Source organism: Podarcis bocagei (assembly GCF_964188305.1).
Source record: "Podarcis bocagei genome assembly, chromosome: W".
NCBI classification, from domain to species: domain Eukaryota; kingdom Metazoa; phylum Chordata; class Lepidosauria; order Squamata; family Lacertidae; genus Podarcis; species Podarcis bocagei.
The window spans coordinates 90,278,806-90,297,637 of NC_138131.1; the positions used below are offsets into that span (position 1 = coordinate 90,278,806).

Genomic DNA, 18,832 nt, shown 5'->3' on the forward strand with positions numbered 1-18,832 from the left:
TAACAGAATAAAATACTACTAATAATAAATAAAATAAGTGGATGTAATTTATTTATTTAATTTTTTTTGGAAAATTATTATAATAAAGAAATAAATAATGATAAATATACATTAATAATAATAACAGAGAATAAGTGGAATGATGTCACATACCAAGATTAAATTGATTAATTAATTAAACAAATCCATAGATAAATATATAAATAAACAAATAACATAAAAAATAAATAAATAAAATAAAATTCATTAATAATAAATAATTTCCATATATTTCAGAACCCTCAGTTGGTTAGAGCGTGGTGACAATAACGCCAAGGTTGCAGGTTTGATCCCTGTACGGAACAATTATATATTCCTGCTTTGCATGGGGTTGGACTAAATGACCCTCAGGGTCCCACACAATTCTAGAGAGCCTGGATAGCTCAACTGGTTAGAGCATGGGGCCGATAATGCTAAGGTTGCTGGTTTGATCCCCGTATGGGAGCCCGGTATATTCTGCATTGCAGGGGATTGAATGAGATATTATAATATGAAGTAGGAAGCATCTTATTTTAAGAATTTTTTTTTTTAAAAAAGAATAAATAATAATAATAATAAATATTAATATATATAGAGAGAGTAATAAATAGCACACGCAAGCACATACTAATGGGATAAACAATTAAACATTTAACTGAATGCTTGAGAATCATTGTTTATTTTAAGTAAAGCAATCATTAATTAGTATATTTGTTTCAGAATCAATAACACGTCCCTGTACAACCGCTTGTAAACGGTGGCACGTGTTTGTGGCAGTAGCTTTAGCATGCTATCCTTGGCACCTAAGAGGAAGCGCTCTGCAACAGAATCAACTCACATTTCAGGCTGCATGGGTGCCAATAGCCGTAACTCATCGGGGGTGCCACATGGATGGGATAATAACCCCAAACATATTTCACACTGCCTAAATGCATTTAGATCGTTCATTGATGATTATGAGCAGTGTTTTTTCCGATCAATCCCCTATAATGAATAATTATTTCATATCATCGCCAGTTACGGTAGACAATTGATAGTATCAGTAATTAATTCTACTTACAGTGGTAATTGATTGAACAAATAATACTGGATTAGATTTTAACAAATAACAACAATAATAAATAATAATAACAATAAATAGATAAATAAATATCAGATAAATAATAATAGAATGATAACAACAACAATAAGGGGGTATAGATCAGTGGTAGAGCATTTGACTGCACATCAAGAGGTCCCTGGTTCATATCCGGGTGCCCCCCCCCCACAGCTCCCTCCTCTCCGAATGAATTCTTCGATCGGACACTAAGACTTATCCGGAATTTTGGTTACGAGGCACTCTTGGCAAAATGTGACATAGTCAGCCTTCTGTCTATTGCCAGTTCATCCCAATGACTCTCATTTGCTGGGATTCAAATTTCAAGGGAAATATTACATTGTCAAGGCTATGCCGATGGGTTGTTCTGCAGCCGGCTCGGCCAGACTTTGCTCCATATCCTTCCTGTGTTAGGAGTAATGGTCAAGCAGAGGGGAAGCAGTTCATTTTGAAAACATAGATACACGGGGGAGCAAGGAACCTCGCTGGTTCAGGACACAGTTCCAGGAATGATGGTTTCCATGTTAATACATTTTGCCCTGCTGTTAAGGACTTTCCCTCCCAATATGCTCTTAGGGATGCCCTCTGGTCTCTCTGAAGCACCATGAATAAGTTCAGCTAAAGACAGGATGTTTTGCAAGATGTAGTCTCAACAGCACCTTATCACAGCACTGTCTAAGTTTTCTTTTTGTGTGGCTCTGCATGAGTTTTGTTTACACTCAAGGTACAAACTGATACCTCGGTGACTTTCTACTCATTGGGAAACCCAATACTGGCGAATGTGCCTCCCTTCTGGAGGTCTTCTCAGCTTTGGCCCAGGAGCTGGGAGTTCCCCTCACAGCAGATAAGGCAGACCCTCAACGCATCTTACTTGCCTGGGTATAGAGCTTGACACAGCAGCTCAATCTGCCCGCCTGCCAGTGGGGAAAATAGTTGCCCTTAACGAAACTATTTGTCAAACCCTTCACGAAATAATAATAATAATAATAATAATAATAATAATAATAATAATAATAATTAATAAAGTCGCTCTTAGAGGGGCCTAGTCCTTGCTAGATCATTTCAACTTCGCATGTAGAGTAGTTTCACCAGGCCGCCCATTTCGCTCACCCTTAGCCAGGTTGTCAGCGGGCCTCAAGCACCCGCGCCATAGAGTAAGACTTATCAAGTCGGTCAAGGCGGATTTTGAGATGGGGATCAGATTTCTGGAACACTACAACGGAGTCTCCCTATGGCTGGAAATCCTTAATTTGGCCTCTGATTTCCAGGTCCACTCCAATGCACGTGCCCGCCTAGCCAGGCTGTCAGTGGTCTTAGACACCCGCACAACAGGGTCCGCCTCCCCAGGTCGGTCAAGGCAGATATGGAGGTGTGGACGACTTGTCTGGAGATCTACAATGGGGTATCTCTATGGCAGGATGTCTTGAATCTGTCATCAGACTGTCATCAATCCAAGAGGAGTATGCTGCGCACTCCTTTCGCATCGGGGCGGTGACCATACGGTTTACCGGCTGAAAGAATTATGGACATGGGGCGTTGGAAATCTAACGCATACCGGGGTTATATCCGTAAGCCCTTCTAAATTCCCCTCACTCCCCCCCCCCCCTGGCATTCCTCCTGATCCGGTTCTCCGATTCTCTCATTTCAGGTACTGATGTGGTTCGATTGTGGGTTATCGGCCACAGCATCGTATATTGGGCAAAACGGCGCGCAGAACACAGGGGCTGGGATGCTGAGCTACGACTACCCAGCAGGGTCAAAGTGTCATGGATCACTAGGAGGGGCATGCGTTGGGAAGAGTTTTTCCCAGCCGTATCCAGGAAAATCGCTGCCGAGGGCCCACCCAGTGCCCTGGTCATCCAGCTGGGCGAGAATGACCTGCCTTATAGAAAAGGGGTGGACTTGATGTGGAACATTATCAATGACTTGGAGTTGTTGAGGGGCATCCCATGAAAACATTGCAATAATTTGGTCATCTTTGCTGGAAAGGCGATGTTGGCGGGACGCAGAGAAACCCGTGGCCGTGAATAAGGCAAGGAGGATTGTGGAGCGCGCGGTGGCACGTAGAGTGGCCGCGTTGGGCGGACGGGTCATCCAGCACCCATGCATACGGTTTGACAAGGAAATGCTTTATCGCTGGGATGGCGTGCATCTATCTGATGCTGGCAATGATATTTGGTTGGCAGATATTTTCAAGGCGTTAGGGATTGGTTACAGGTTTGAGGGTATTGGCGGCGAGCCGGCTTACGGCTCGGGTGGCGGTAGGCATTGGCCGGGGTATTGTTATGCAAATGAGGTTGGGGGGGAGGAACGCCATCACCTCCCCCAATGCTTGAAGGGTAGTTCGTTAAAGGACTCCGAGGGGCGACGCCTCGTCCGAAACCTACGGAGGCTAGGGCCTAAAGCGCGCCCCCGAGCGGTAACCCCTCGGGGAGCGCCTAGGGATACGCATCTCGGGTGGCTCCCCCTGTTGGTGTTTAACCCTTCCCGGTTAGACCGGATAGTCGGTTAGGGGCCAATGCCTAAAGCCAATACCCTTCTTACCTGTAATCAATAAAGTTGTGGCCATTTACGCCCATTAACCTAAATTTCTGTGTCCGTTGTCTTTATTTATTCCACCTGTGGGGGGGGAGGGAATAGCCATGCAATAAATGATTGCAATCCTTGCGTTCACTTACTCATTCAGGGTGATAGATCATATATACAAATCTTTAAACAGGTTAGCGGTTCAGTTAATCAGCACCTTACAACAAAACTAATGATATCTGATGCTAATATCAGCTGCATTAGCTACCAATAGATGGCGAAAGGCAAAGCAAATAAAAACAGAAAAAACAGCAACAAAAAACAAAAAACAAACACAAGACAAAACCATACAAAAACACAACCAGAAAAACAACAGAAGTGAAACAGAGAAACAAAACAAAACAAAAAATACCCCCAAAAAAATTTACAAAAGAAAGAAACAAAGAAAAGATGGGAGGGTAAGAGAGAAATAAAGCAAGAGAAAGTAATAATAATAATGCTATTTATAATTTATAATTTGTAAAGGAATAAAGAGGGGGAAGAAAATATGAAAAGTATATATAAATAATAAGAAAGGAGCTGGTGAGTATTTTCAATTAATAATGTACAATGCAATAATATTAGGTACTATTCTCTCTAGATGTTACTCTTCCAGAGGCAACAGGAATGCTATTCTAGTAATGGGGTATAAGGTCTATAAAATTTTATGAAACCTTTTCTCTTTCAGCAGATTATGATGCAGTGCTTTGGTATCTTCACTAGTTGCTGATCTTGCAAAAATCCCTGTAATTGATCTTATAAGTCTTGTTAGAGGAACGTCTTTTTCGAAAGAGTGCAAAATTTTTATTCACCAGCTGATGTCGCTGTTTGAGTCACTCCCTCTCTGCAATTTTCAACCCTCTTCTCAATCTATGTCAGTCTATGTCAGTCTTATACAATTCATTTCCGTTCCTCAAACCAGGAAAATGTTGGTCTAAGAAAACGTCAGAGCACGTGAGTCAGCAGAAGTACTCTTAGCCGTTGTAAAATTGATTTATACTCCGTTGAGCGTCCATGGCAGTCCACAGCCAACGACAAACAGAAATCCCCGGAAAGGAAAGATAGCAACACTTCGTGGGAGAGGGGAGGCTATGCAAAGTTGATTACAAAGTTATAAATCTGCTTCTTTTCAATTGGTTTTGGGATTCTGGTGAATTTGGTAATGATTTGATTGAAGTCTCTGTCTGGCAATTTTCCTTTTTCATGAATTCCTTCCTTCTTGGGTTTCTGGTATCTCACTTTTGGTTTTCACATTTCTCTTAGTTTTGCTACGTTTCAGGTAGTTTGCTTACTTTTTGGAATTATCGAGTCTCATAAAAATGAAGCAATATCATTAGAAGCTTAAAAAGCATGAAAAAAAAAACAACCCCAGGCACTAACCCTAACCCTGAACGTCCACCTATCCCCTCCCTAACCCTAATCCTGATATTCTGGTCATCCATCTTGGGGATAACAATCTGGTGAGGTAAATTCAGTTGAGATCACTAAATATCAGCTGTGCTTCCTCATCCCTGAGTTTATCATAGTTTGGTTTGGAATGTTGTAGAGGTGCTTATGGAGTGGGGGCAGCCTTCCTAAGAAGGTGGATGGGCAAGACATCAAGCTAATCATTCTACAACGATGTTTGTGTTTGAGAATGTGGGTGCTTATATCCCTCATGGCAGAATTATGTTCTGTGCCCCACAGTTGTATAGACCTGGTGGTATGCATCTTTCTGATTTGGGTTGTGACATGATTCTTAAGGATCTGCAAAGAGCTCTGTTTGAGCACTTGCGTGTTTGTGGGTGGAGGGGAACAAGCACACCTGCCCAGACTTAATTTGATTTGGTTTCATTGGTCAAATCTGACTAGTTTTGCTGATCCTCAAGTTGTTATATTTAATAAATACAACCTATTTATCCACTTTTGGTTGCCTGGACTCTTCCTCCTGATGTGCTAGGAACCACTCCGTTTGTGGGGCACTGCAAAATGTGTGGTTTTTACTGCAAACATTTTGCCAGACTTTGGCCCTGATTTGGAGTGAGTCAGACGACATTGGGTTTTTGGGTGACCTCATGACCCCTGTCAGTTACTTGGTTTGTGGGGTGCTGCAAAATGCTACAAAACTTTTGCCAGACTTTGGCACCAGTGTGGAGTGAATTGGACAATGTTTGGTTTTGGATATTAATTATGAACCCCAGTTTGATGTATCAATTACTCTGTTTGTGGGGTGTTACAAAATGTGGGGGTTTTGCTGCAAAACTTTTGCCAAACATCAGTTTTGATGGGATCCCAGATTTGGGGGTTTGTAGTTAAATGAAGCGTTCTTTCAGTGCTTCTTGGGAAATGTGCAGTTTCCGTCAGATCAAACTAATACTACTGGATAAAATTATATGGTTGTTGATTATCAGACAATTCTCCCATTTATCAAGGAAAACGTCTGTTATGGGTGGCTTTTGCTTGGTGTGTGTGACTGTTGACAGACAGATTTGAAAAGGAACACAGCTTCCTCTGTTTGTCTCACAGTAACTTACTGGCTTTTTTGATTATGCAGTCGGCTCGCCCAACACTTCCAGCTGGATTCCGAGGACAGGAAATGATTCTGCTAAAGGCTTTCTGTGAATATAATTCCAGTTGATTTGTTTTAATGGTCACATAAAGGCACTTTCTTTGGTTATAAAATGATGTTGTGAGTCTTATATCTGAGCAGTCAATAAACTCCCTCCCCCACAGAAACGCTTGTCTTACTACTTCTTCTGCTTAGCATCCATACTTACATGTTTGTTTAAAGAAAGACTAACCCCACCCCGAACCCCACCTCCAGCTTTCATCTTATTATTCTAGTGACTAGTCAGTGTTCATAGCAACAGTTGCTTTTGTTCCTAGACAAACTGCCCTGAAAGACAGTTACTATGAACTACATGTGTCTTCTTGATATATAAAGTTGTTGCTAGTTTCTGCAAAACACTTCTTTATCTTTCAACAAGAAATAAATGAATAGGAGGCTGCCCTAAGGAAGAAGTGTGATTGCATCTGGAATATCAGACTCTCTGTATTTTTATTTATTTACTTGATTTAGGGGTGGCCACTTCACCCCCTGGCTATGCCCATGTCCCCAACTAAGTGATCCTGCCATGCTGTGAGCTACTACATTATCCTGCACTTTACAGAACCTTCCTTAGAGAATAAAAAACTGAGGCAAATTTCCAGCCTAAACAGGCTACACAAAAAGAAACAGCAGCGATTCTTTATGTTTGACTTGTGCTTGAGCGCCTGATATCTCAGAAAATCAACATCAGTGTTGGGGTGGGTGGGTCAGGGCATTTCCAAAATGTTATGATAGATGGAGCCATGGATGTGGCCAAGGGGGGCCTACTAAATAAAAATAAATAAAAATACATAGCTAACTGAGGTTCTGACCCCCTAACAAAAGGCCTGCCCCCACTAACAAAAATGCTGGCTACGCCCATGGATGAAGCCAACTACAGTGTAGCATGTGTGGGCCGTGGGGGCACAAATTTGTGGCAGGGGCACAAACAGGTGCCCCCAAAGCAGGCTCCCTCATTGGTGCCTGGCTCTGTGTGAGAAGGAGCTGACCTAAGCTGCTGTGCTTCTGCTGGCCAGAGTTCTGTCCTTATGTTAGGCCTGACCCAGGGAAGAGAGCAGGAGGGTGGGTGGCCGCAGTGCACCTCGCTCCCAGTCACAGCAGCAGCTCCGCCTCCGGGTCACGTCTGACCTGGCGCACTCAAGGAGCCTGAGCAGCAGCTTCCCTGCCCCTCTCCTCCCCTGGACAGGGGCATGTGGGGCATGCCCCTCTCCCCTCGTTGAGTTCTGCAAAGGCAGCCTGAGACTGAGGAGGAAAGAGCTCACTGCTCATGCCAACCCTAGAGAGGATGTAAGAAAGAAGCAGGCTGTTGGAGGACAGCAGAGAAGCAATTGAGCTTGGTGGAGCAGTGCCCCAGTCCCCCTTAAGGATGAGCCTCCACTGACAGGGAGCAAGAAGGAATTTTAAATGGGGAACTGCAATATTGGCATGGGAACTACAATAGCTCAGTGTTGCAATTTGTCTACCCTACTTAATATTTACCATTAAGGAAAGTATAAAGTCATGGAGTAAATCCATTCAGCTTGTTGATGTGAAACAGCAGGCCTCAATCTGATACTGCAAGTGTTATGGAATTATTGAATATTCAGAAGTATACCTCTCCACCACTCCTTAGTCAGGCTAGTTTTGGGCATTTATGGCAAGATTATCCCAAGTGGAAAGGAATAATATATTTTCACTGTTATGTATTCAGTGGTCTGTCTTTGCCTGAGCTTGAGCCTGGACTAAGGATTCTGAGCTCCTGTGATAATTGGACATCATTTATCAAATCAATTTATCTAATCACAGAACATTTCAGGATTTGGGCCTCTGCCATTGGCCCTTGAACTCTGAGTCGTGATTTGCAGCTTGGAAGTTTAGATACATAAGCGTAATAGGCCATATAGTAACAATTGCAAAGCTATCTACTCGAAACTACTTTTCAAAAATTAGATACAGCTTCTTATAATGCCAAAATCAACATCGCATGCACAGTAGTCTCTGCTGCAATGCAGAGAACTACAATGCTAGATAGGTCAACACTTTTAAAAACCCACTCTGGGAAGGTGCCATTCAGAATATGCAGTTGGGCAAAGCTCCAGGGCCAGATGGTTTAACCTCAAAATATTATAGATCTTTGAAGGACTGGATAATACAACCACTAAAGGAGGTTTGTAATGAAATTTTGGAGGGGGAAAAAGCGCCAGAGTCGTGGAAAGAAGCTTATATTACATTAATACCTAAAAATGAGTCTGAAAAGACGCAACTTAAGAATTAGCGCCCCATATCCTTACTTAATGTGGATTACAAAATTTTTGCAGACATTTTGGCTAAAAGACTGAAAAAAGTCCTAGTAGAGGAGATACACAAGGACCAAGCGGGCTTTCTCCCGGGCAGACACTTGTCTGACAATACGAGAAATATAATTAATATTCTAGAGAAGCTGCAAGTGAATATTAACACTAAAGCTGTCTTAATCTTTGTAGATGCGGAGAAAGCCTTTGACAATATTTCTTGGAGTTTCATGAAGAAAAATCTTCAGGGGATGGGGGTTGGCCAAGGGTTTGAAAATGGTATAGGTGCAATTTATTCAGAGCAAAAGGCCAAACTAATAGTTAACAATGTGGTAACAGAGGGATTTAAGATAGAAAAAGGGACACGACAAGGCTGTCCAATTTCCCCATTGCTTTTCATTTCGGTCCTGGAGGTTTTGCTAAACATGATTAGAAGGGACCGTTTGATCAAGGGTATACAGGTCGGAGCTAAACAGTACAAATTGAAAGCTTTTGCAGATGACTTAGTATTGACGTTACAGGAGCCAGAATCTAGTACTAAAAGAGTATTAGAATTGGTTCAGGAATTTGGTCATGTGGCAGGATTTAAGCTGAATAAGTTAAAAACTAAGGTGCTTGAGAAAAATTTAACACCGATTGAGAAAGAGAGGTTTCAGAAGGAGACAGGTTTAACATTAGTCAAGAAAGTAAAATACCTGAGGGCATAGGCGCCGACTCCATGGGGCCTGAGGGGGCCCGAGCCCCCTCAAAAATTCGTTTGGGGGGGCTCTGCCCCCCCAATAATCTTGGGCGCCCCTCCAGCAGAGCGCCGCCGCCAATCGTGCAGCTCTGCTCCTCGGCTCAGCTTCCCTCTCGCCTTGATGTCACGGCACCCAGCTACGGTCTGTCCGCCCCCCCTCTCCACCGACACCACCCCCAAACACACACACACACAACCTGCCCAGCGTGCTCCTAACGAGCGCCCACCTGCTAGCCTCAGTGTGGCTTCTCTGGTTCCTATTATGAATGTGATTTCTACCTCTCAGTGTATAGAAGGCATCGACAAGGGTGTGTGCCCCCTTTCTTTCTTTCTCTCTCCCTCTCCCCCCTTTCTCTCTCTCTCTCTCTCACACACCACAGGGAAAGGCATGTGCTGGGAGGTGGGCGGGGGGAGCGGGGGGTGAGGGGAGAGGCGGCAGCAGCAGCGGGGAGTAAGGGAGAATAGCGATATAAAATCAATTGCGGCTGGAGGGTGAGCGAGAGTTTCAGCTGGGCTGTGGGGCGGGCGGTGAGGGGGGGAGAGTGTGAATCTGTGGGGAAGGCGAGAAGGAAGGAGGGAGGGATAGGGGTGAGATTGAGAGAGGGGGAGGGAGGAGGGGTGGGGGAAGGAAGGAAGGAAGGGTTGGAGGAAAGGAAAGAAATGAATGAAACAGGAAGCAACGAGAAGAAGAAAGGATGGAAAGGGTTGGAGGAAAGGAAGGAAGGAAGGAAGGAAGGAAGGGAGAGAGAGAGAGAGAGGGGTGAGATTGAGGGAGGGGTGGAAAAGGAAGGAAGGAGGGAGGGAAAGAGAGAGAGGGAAGGAAGAAGGGAAAGAAAGAAAGAGCAGGGAAGGGTTGGAGGAAAGGAAAGGAATGAATGAAACAGGAAGCAATGAGAAGAAAGGAAGGAAGGAAAGGGTTGGAACAAAGAAAGGAAGAAAGGAAGGAAAAAGGAAGGGAGGGAGGGAGGGTGAGATTGAGGGAGGGGGTGGAAAAGGAAGGAAGGAAGGAAGGAAGGAAGGAAGGAAGGAAGGAAGGAAGGAAGGAAAATGAATGAAATAAGGAGCAATTAGACGAAGGAAGGAAGGAAAGAAAAAGCAGGGAAGGGTTGCAGGAAAGGAAAGAAAGGAATGAAATAGGAAGGGAGGAAGGAAGGAGCATCGAAGGGTTGGAGGAATGGAAGAAAATGAATGAAATAAGAAGGAATGAGACGAAGGAAGGAAGGAAGGAAGGAAGGAAGGAAGGAAGGAAAGGAAGGAAAGGAAGGAAAGGAAGAAAGGAAGAAAGGAAGAAAGGAAGAAAGGAAGAAAGGAAGAAAGGAAGAAAGGAAGAAAGGAAGAAAGAGGGGAGCAGTGGAAAGAGGGAGGGGAAAAAACAGGAAGGAAGGAAGGAAGGAAGGAAGGAAGGAAGGAAGGAAGGAAGGAAGGAAGGAAGGAGTACTTAGGCTATGTCTCTTGGGACAGGTTAGCTGAGCTCCTGAGCAAGCGCCCCGTCCCCGCCTGCCCTCTTCGCCCCTCGGCCCCGTCTGCCTCCGCCCCCGACTGTATCAGGACCCCCGCCTCCTCCCCACCTGCTCCCTCGCCAGCCAGCCAGCCAGCCAGCCGCGCGCCCTAGCCGGAGAGCCCCAGCCGTCCCCGTCGCGCAATCGGCTGGATCTCCCTTCAGCAGGCCGTGCTCACAACTCGGCCCAGGGACCCCCCAGCAGCGGATCTCCGGCCCAGCTGAAGAATCCGGTAACAAGCCCCCTCCTCCCCAATCGCTCCGCCAAAATACGCTCCAAAACCCCCCAGATAGGCCGCCGGCCGCCAAGTCTCGTGGCGCCCTGAGCGAGGGTCTCTCCCCAACACCGCCACCTCGAACTGCGTTCTCCCGGCTACCCGAGCGAACCAGCGGCAGGACCCCGGTATGCCCCCCCCCCAATATTTTTTATAAGTCGGCGCCCCTGCCTGAGGGTGAATATGACCGCTAAGAATTTAAACTTATTTAAAGATTTTTAAGTGCTGTCCATGAAGAAAGAATGGGCCATGATAAAGAGACTTAGTGGTTTTAATGGTAGGTGATGTTGCTGTGTTGTATTATATTATCTTTGTACATCGATTCATTTCTTGGAGTTAAGAATAGGACTAGGATAAATTGTGTTCACTGAGCCCGTATTTTATACAGTCTGTATATGATGTTTGTTTGTTAATGTGTGGTGTGTTATGCCTAATAAAGGATTTTGAATTGAATTGAACTTATTTAAAGACAATTATGAGAAATGTTGGTCAGAAGTGAAAAAGGACTTAGAGATATGGTCAAACTTGAAGCTTTCTTTGTTAGGTCGAATTGCTGTTATAAAGATGAATGTATTGCCAAGAATGTTGTTTTTGTTTCAATCATTGCAAATTTTGGACAAAATGGACTGTTTCAAGAAGTGGCAGAGAGACATTTCTAGATTTGTCTGGCAGGGCAAGAAGCCCAGAATAAAATTTAAAATATTAACTGATGCAAAGGACAGAGGTGGATTTGCCCTGCCAGACCTTAAACTTTACTATGAGTCAGCAGCATTTTGCTGGCTGAAAGAATGGCTGCTTCTTGAGAACACAGACATTTTGGATCTAGAAGGTTTTAACAATGTTTTTGGGTGGCACAAGGTTAAAGCACATAAAGTATTTAAAAACCATATTGTCAGAAGAGCATTGTTTAATGTCTGGATAAGATATAAAGACTTACTTGAAAACAAACCCCCAAGGTGGCTATCACCAATGGAGGCGAGGGCTCAGAAAAAACTTAATATGGAGGTCAAATGGCCAAAATATTGGGAAATTTTGGAACAAGAAGGAGATAAATTGAAATTGCAGAGTTTTGAGAAATTAAAAGATAAAATGCGAGACTGGCTTCACTACTATCAGATAATGGAGGCATATAACTTGGATAAGAAAATTGGCTTCCAGGTGGAAAAATCAAAATTAGAAACAGAACTGTTAGAACCTAAAACTAAGACTTTGTCAAAGATGTATAACTTGCTGTTGAGATGGAATACTCAGGATGAAACTGTGAAATCTGCCATGATTAAATGGGCACAAGATGTTGGACATAGTATTATGTTTGCTGACTGGGAACAGTTGTGGACCACAGGTATGAAATTTACGGCATATAATGCCCTAAGAGAGAATATTATGAAAATGATATACAGGTGGTACATGACCCCAGTCAAGCTTGCAAAAATCTATCATTTGCCCGATAATAAATGTTGGAAATGTAAAGAAACTGAAGGTACATTTTTTCACCTTTGGTGGACGTGCCCAAGGATTAAGGCTTTCTGGGAGATGATTTATAATGAAATGAAAAAGGTATTTAAATATACCTTCCTGAAGAAACCAGAGGCCTTTCTCCTGGGCATGGTCAGCCAATTGGTGCCAAAGAAGGATAGAACTTTCTTTATGTACGCCACAACAGCAGCAAGAATACTCATCGCAAAGTACTGGAAGACACAAGATCTACCAACCCTGGAAGAATGGCAGATGAAGGTGATGGACTATATGGAACTGGCAGAAATGACTGGCAGAATCCGAGACCAGGGAGAAGAGTTGGTGGAAGAAGATTGGAAAAAGTTTAAAGACTATTTACAGAAACACTGTAAAATTAATGAATGTTAGAATGATGGTGGATAGAAATTAAGTGGTCTTTTGCTGTAATGCTATAAGGGAATATGAGAAAATGGTTATTAATAGGTAAAAAAATAATAATGTTATATTTAAAAATTGAAGATTAAGATGAATGAAGAGGGGAGGGATTTGCTGAATTAACAATTGGAACTGGAATACAGAAAAGGAAGGTGTGAGGGGGTCCGGGAAATAAGCAAATGAAAAATATGTGATAGAAAGATTGAACTGTTTTTTAACTATTTTTATTTTGTATTTTTCTTTTTTCTTTTTCTTTTGTAATTTTTCTGAAAATCTTAATAAATATCTTATAAAAAAATAAAAAATAAAAACCCACTCTGATACCAACAAGAGTCATAGGAGGATTTATGTTTCCTTTGAGTACAACTATATGACAGCCAAAATTGAAAAAATAACAAGACGCCATTGGTATATTCTGAAAGAAATTCCTGGCTGTGAAGTCTTTCCCTGCCTCGCCAAACGACGTACTAGATCACTTAGGGATATGTTAGTACACACTGACTTAAAACACACATGTACACAGTAGACCTTGACAACAGGTTTTTTTCAAATGTGGACATTGCACCACATGTAGGTTTGCATTACTAGTAAAAGAATAGTTAAGACTTCAACTTTACCATACAGTCATGTGTGCCACAGCACAGGTTGTTTATATAATTAAGTGCCCTTGTGGCTTACTGTATGTTGGGCATAAGACCTATCAGGACCTATCAGAGCATCGCAGTAGGATCAGAAACAAAAACGTAGATGCACCTTTGGTACAGCACTTCATTCAGGAATCACATACTGAAGATGATCTAACATTTTTTGTTCTTTAGGCTTACCAGGGGCCTCTAGATCAAGCAAGGAAGGTTCTACAACAGAAAGAAAGTAGGTTTGTTTTCCTATGGAATATGCTTCATCCTTTATGGTTAAACACTGAATTAGATTATAGTTGTTTTCTTTAGTTATATATTGGGAAAACCTTTATGACCATATAGTATGCCTGTTGTAACAATTTACTGTTTGTAGTATGTCATTGAACAATGTTCCTTTAAGAGTGAATTAACATGAATTATCTGCACTTGTTGCCTATTGGGTCACCACGACTGAGAATCCATTACGAATAAGCTTCATGTAGCTATTATATATATGTACATTTTTTAATATCTTTGTTTGTTAGTTTGGAATTTGTGTAGCTATTATATTACAAAGTGTCTATGTTTATATGATTTAGAACCATGCACAGCTGATGAAGCCCCCTCGGGCGAAACAGGGAAATATCCAGGAATCCTTGTCTTGTCTGCCTGTGCCAGTTTCCATCAGTGCCAAGTTCTTTTGTTTGCCAACCCAATCATCTTCATTAGACACTTAGAAGATTATTTCACGCCACTCTTCTAAGCAATAGGACAGACAACAAAATACAAGAGAAGATGAAGAAATTAGAAAAGAATGTACTATGGTGCTGACAATATAGGACTTGTGTTTTGTACATACTGGACTTGGTGGTCAACTGGAAAGCTACATTTTAATTTATTATGTCAAGATGTTGATTTTGGCATTATAAGAAGCAGTATCTAATTTTTGAAAAGTAGGTTCGAGTAAATCATCATCAGTCTTTATTACGGTCCAGAGACCCAACAAATCATTACAAAACAATACAGTCATACCTCGGGTTACAGATGCTTCAGGTTGCATTTTTTTGGGTTACAGACCCGCCGAAACCCGGAAGTACCGGAACAGGTTACTTCCGAGTTTCGGCAGTTGTGCGTGCGCAGAAGCGCCAAATTGTAACCCGCGTGTGTGCAGACGAGCCACTGTGGGTTGCGAATGTGCATCCCACATGGATCACGTGTGCAACCCGAGCGTCCACTGTACACAATTCAGACAGCCTACCACCAGGTTAAACAAGCATTTTGTTCAGACTTAAAGATAGGGATCATTGGTTCTTGCAACCACTGATAAAAACTTTGCCACTGCTAATGTTCTAGTGTTTGTCCAGTCTTCCAATAGGAACCTGACATAGTGAACCTCTGATTTTCCCGGGAAAGGTACCAGCAAGGGTAATATCAGTTCAGCCCTGGCGTGCTCGTATTTCGCACAGTGCAGCAAAATATGTTCTATAGAATCGATGTCTTGGACACACGAGCAAAGTCTGTCCTGGTAGGGAACTCCTCTCAATCTGCCATCCAACACTGCAGAAGGAAAAACATTTAGTTTGGTGAATAGGTAAAGGTAAAGGGACCCCTGACCATTAGGTCCAGTCGTGGCCAACTCTGGGGTTGTGGCGCTCATCTCGCTTTATTGGCCAAGGGAGATTATAAGTATTTCAATGGGAAGTGTGGGCCTGCTTTTGGCTAATGAGATGGTCAATATCACCAATGTTCATCCCTACAACCCAGCCTACACATGGATCTCCCTCACTCCCATGGCCCAGTCTATGTGCAGGCCTTTCATGCCCCCATGCACAGCGGAAGGCAAGCCAAACCTGCGGCCGAGGCTGGCGAGCTTCCCTGCAGGCATCCGTCCTCCAGCAACTCTGGGCATCTTCCTCTCCTGACCTCAGGCAGGCTGGATCCAGGACAGTGGCGGGACACATCCAGCCTGCGGGCTGTAGTTTGGGGACCCCTGCTCTAAGGTTCCAGGCAAGATTCTCTCCCAACCCTACCTGGAGATGCTGGGCATTGAACCTGGGAGCTTCTGTTTGCAATGCAGATACTCGGTCACGGAGCTATGGTGCTTCCTAATGGGAAGGTCTTCTGTGAACAGTAGCATCCTCCCACCACAACTGGTGCCCTCCAGATGTTTTCGACTGCAGCTCTCATCTGCCCCTGTCAGCATGGCCATATGATGCTGGGGCTGATGGGAATTCTATTGCGTGGCAAGTCCCCTCCCCCAAGTGAAATAAAGACACGGGACACATTATTTAAGGTTAATGGGCATAAAAAGGCCACAACTTTATTGATTACAGAATTGGAAGGTATTGGCCTTAGGCATTGGCTCCTATCGACTACCCAGCATGGAGACTGGGAAGGGTTAACCACAAGCCGTGGGGGGGGGGTCCTGTTGGAGTACGCCAACTAGGATCCCACGGGTGTCACCGCTCGGGGGCGTGCCGGAGGCCCTTACCTCCCTAGGTTTCGGACAAGGCAATGCCCCCCGGATGTTGGTTTCTGCTTTCTTCACTGTGCAGCGAAGTGCTAGTCACAGGACAATGTTTTGCATTCCACAGTCAGAGTACTGTTGGGTTTCCCACGGGAATGGGAGACTGGATGTGACGTACACTGGTTTCCTGTTTTTCACTGTTTCTCTCGGTGTTCTTTGTTCCGAGGAGAAGGATGGTTGCTTCTCTGCTCCCGCAGAGGCAAGATGCATGTTTGTAATCTCTCAACTTTGAGGTGAAAATAAAGCAAAGTTGACTTCCGGTCGGCGCCATCGGTTAATGGCGGATTTCCCTCCGAGCTCTGGAGGGGGTCTGCTTTTCGAGTTCGGGTCCTGTCGCTACGGCGAAGCGGGGACCCTTAAAAATTACAGGCGCTGAAGCCTGTAAACAAGGAGACTCGGTGGGCACCATTGCGCCCCCCCGAAATCGCAAAGGAGCCTTCTTAAAGGCTCCGGAACGGCAGCGGGGGTGAAGCGCGGTGCTGAGAGTCGTCACCCAGCTCGTGAAGCGAAGCCGCATCGCCATAGCCGGAGAGCGCCGATTCCTTCCTGAAATCTGGATTACAAATTAAAACCTGTGAGTAGGACTGAAACTAATTTGGGATTTACAATTACTTTAAAGAATTTTGACTGAAAACGGGATTGGCTTTAAAGCAAGGAAGTCAGCCTTTCCCGGACTGCAAAAGTATACAGCAAAGAAAGTTAAAAGCTGCAACCTTTGAAAGATCTTAAAGAACTAAGCGAACTAGACATTGGCTTTGAAAATTCCCCCTTTTGGCTGGCAGGAGCAGAAGGGGGCTGAATTTCTGATTTAAACCTGCTGGAAAAGGAGTTTAAAAAACTTTTACCGCTGTGTCAAATGCTCCTGAAACGGACTGTCTAAGTGAGGATGCCGGAAGAGAACTGTAAGTGAGTTAAATGGCTACTTGGAAAGCTACTTTGTTTTAAAGTTATTGGGCTCAGGAGAGTTACAAAATTACTGTTTTGTTAATCTCTGGAAATACAGGAAACTGTTGCAATTGACTATTGGAAAACCCTAGGGGATTGACTATAAGACATTTTGTTTCAGAAGTTTTGGAAACTTTTTTCCCCTAGAGGACATTCTGGTAATTGCTGCAATTTGGACTGTAACTATTAAGGCAGTGGAAATTTCCTTTTAAAAACAACCCAGGCGTGAGAGTGACCTTGGCTAGGCAATGAGCGGCGTACCAGAAGAGACAACAACTAGATCTGGAAGACCATACAAGACAAAATCTTTACAACAGCGTAGAGTTTCAGCTTCAGGCATCCCTACGGCACCAGCTGCAACTGGCCAGACAAAAACAACAATGACATCAGATGCTGTAACACAAGCTTTAGTCAAGATAAATGAGTCTTTGGAATCTCTGACAAAGCAGGGATTGGAAAATAGCAAAAAGTTGACAGAACTCTCAATAAAACTTGATCAGAACACACAAAGCGTGAATGAATTAGGGAAAAGAGTGACGTCTAATACAGAATCTATTAATAAAATATTAGAGGACTCTGCCAACATACGTAAAATTGCAGAAGAAGCTAAGGTCTCTGCTGAGGAGGCCAAAGTCTCTGCAGATGCTACACAGGAAAAAATAGAGCCAGTTTGCAAAAAACTAGAAGATCATACATTAGCCCTGTCCATGCTTGACCTGCAGAGGAAGGAAAGGAATTTAAGATTGAGAGCAGTTCCTGAAAGTGAAGGAGATAACTTGGTGGACTTCCTTTCAAAAGAATTTTCGGATTTTTGGCAAGAGGAGTTGGAGAAGGAAGAAATTAAGATAGTGACTGCCTTCAGACTGGGCAGAGCGCAAGGCAGGAAAAAGCCAAGGGATTGCCTGATAACTTTAAGAGACAAAATATTGAATTTGCATTATCAAAGAACCCTTGAGATTGAGAATTCTTTTGTGGATATTTTTAAGGATATACCAAAAGAGATTCTGGATGCAAGAACACTATATAAAGAACTAGTGGGTCTGCTGAAGAAGAACGAAATACCCTTCAGGTGGGAATTCCCTCAAGGCCTATCTTTTAAATTTAAAGGTAGGAAAATCAGGATAAGATCAGTTCAAGACCGAGACCAATTCTTGAAAGACTACAGGGAAGACCTTCTGAAAGGAACAGTGGGAGTGGAACCAACATCAGAGACAAAAGAAGTAACAGACATCTTAAATTTGTCGTTTGGACTTAAACTACTGACAGAAGAAGAAGAGCTACTCGGAGCGACAGGAGGCAAATAGTTTCAATATGGCTCTGCAACTTTTAAGCGGCAATTGTAACGGTTTGAACCTCCCTCGTAAGAGAAGAAATGTATTTCACCTATTGAAAAAGGAACATTTGGACTTGATTTGTTTACAGGAAACTCGTGTGACAAGATTGCACAGGAAGCTACTCATCAACAAGAGATTAGGCCAAGAATTTATTTCATCAGATAAAGTAAAAAAAAGAGGAGTGGTAATCTATGCAAAGGAAAAACTTTCCCCGAAATTTATGTTTAAAGATGAACAAGGGAGATATTTGGCAGTTGAAATCCAAGTTCAAGGTGAAAATTTTTTGATATTAGGGATTTACGCACCTAATGAAGGGAAGTCAGAATTTTTTAAGAAGTTGCATGAGACATTATTGGACTATTTGGATTACAACCTAATTATGATGGGAGACATGAATGGAGTAGTATCTACGAATATGGACAAAGCACAAAGACAGATAATTTCCAAAGATGGGAGATTACCAAAGACTTT

General features: G+C 43.2%; 1 long non-coding RNA gene across 1 annotated transcript in view; it reads left to right on the forward strand.

The window, feature by feature from the left end:
• The first annotated feature begins 375 nt into the window (after positions 1 to 375).
• Positions 376 to 18,832, forward strand: part of LOC308578349 — a 361,397-nt gene continuing 342,940 nt past the window's right edge. The window contains exon 1 of the long non-coding RNA XR_014003892.1: positions 376 to 457. This is a non-coding gene — a long non-coding RNA (uncharacterized lncRNA). The remainder of the gene's footprint in view (positions 458 to 18,832) is intronic.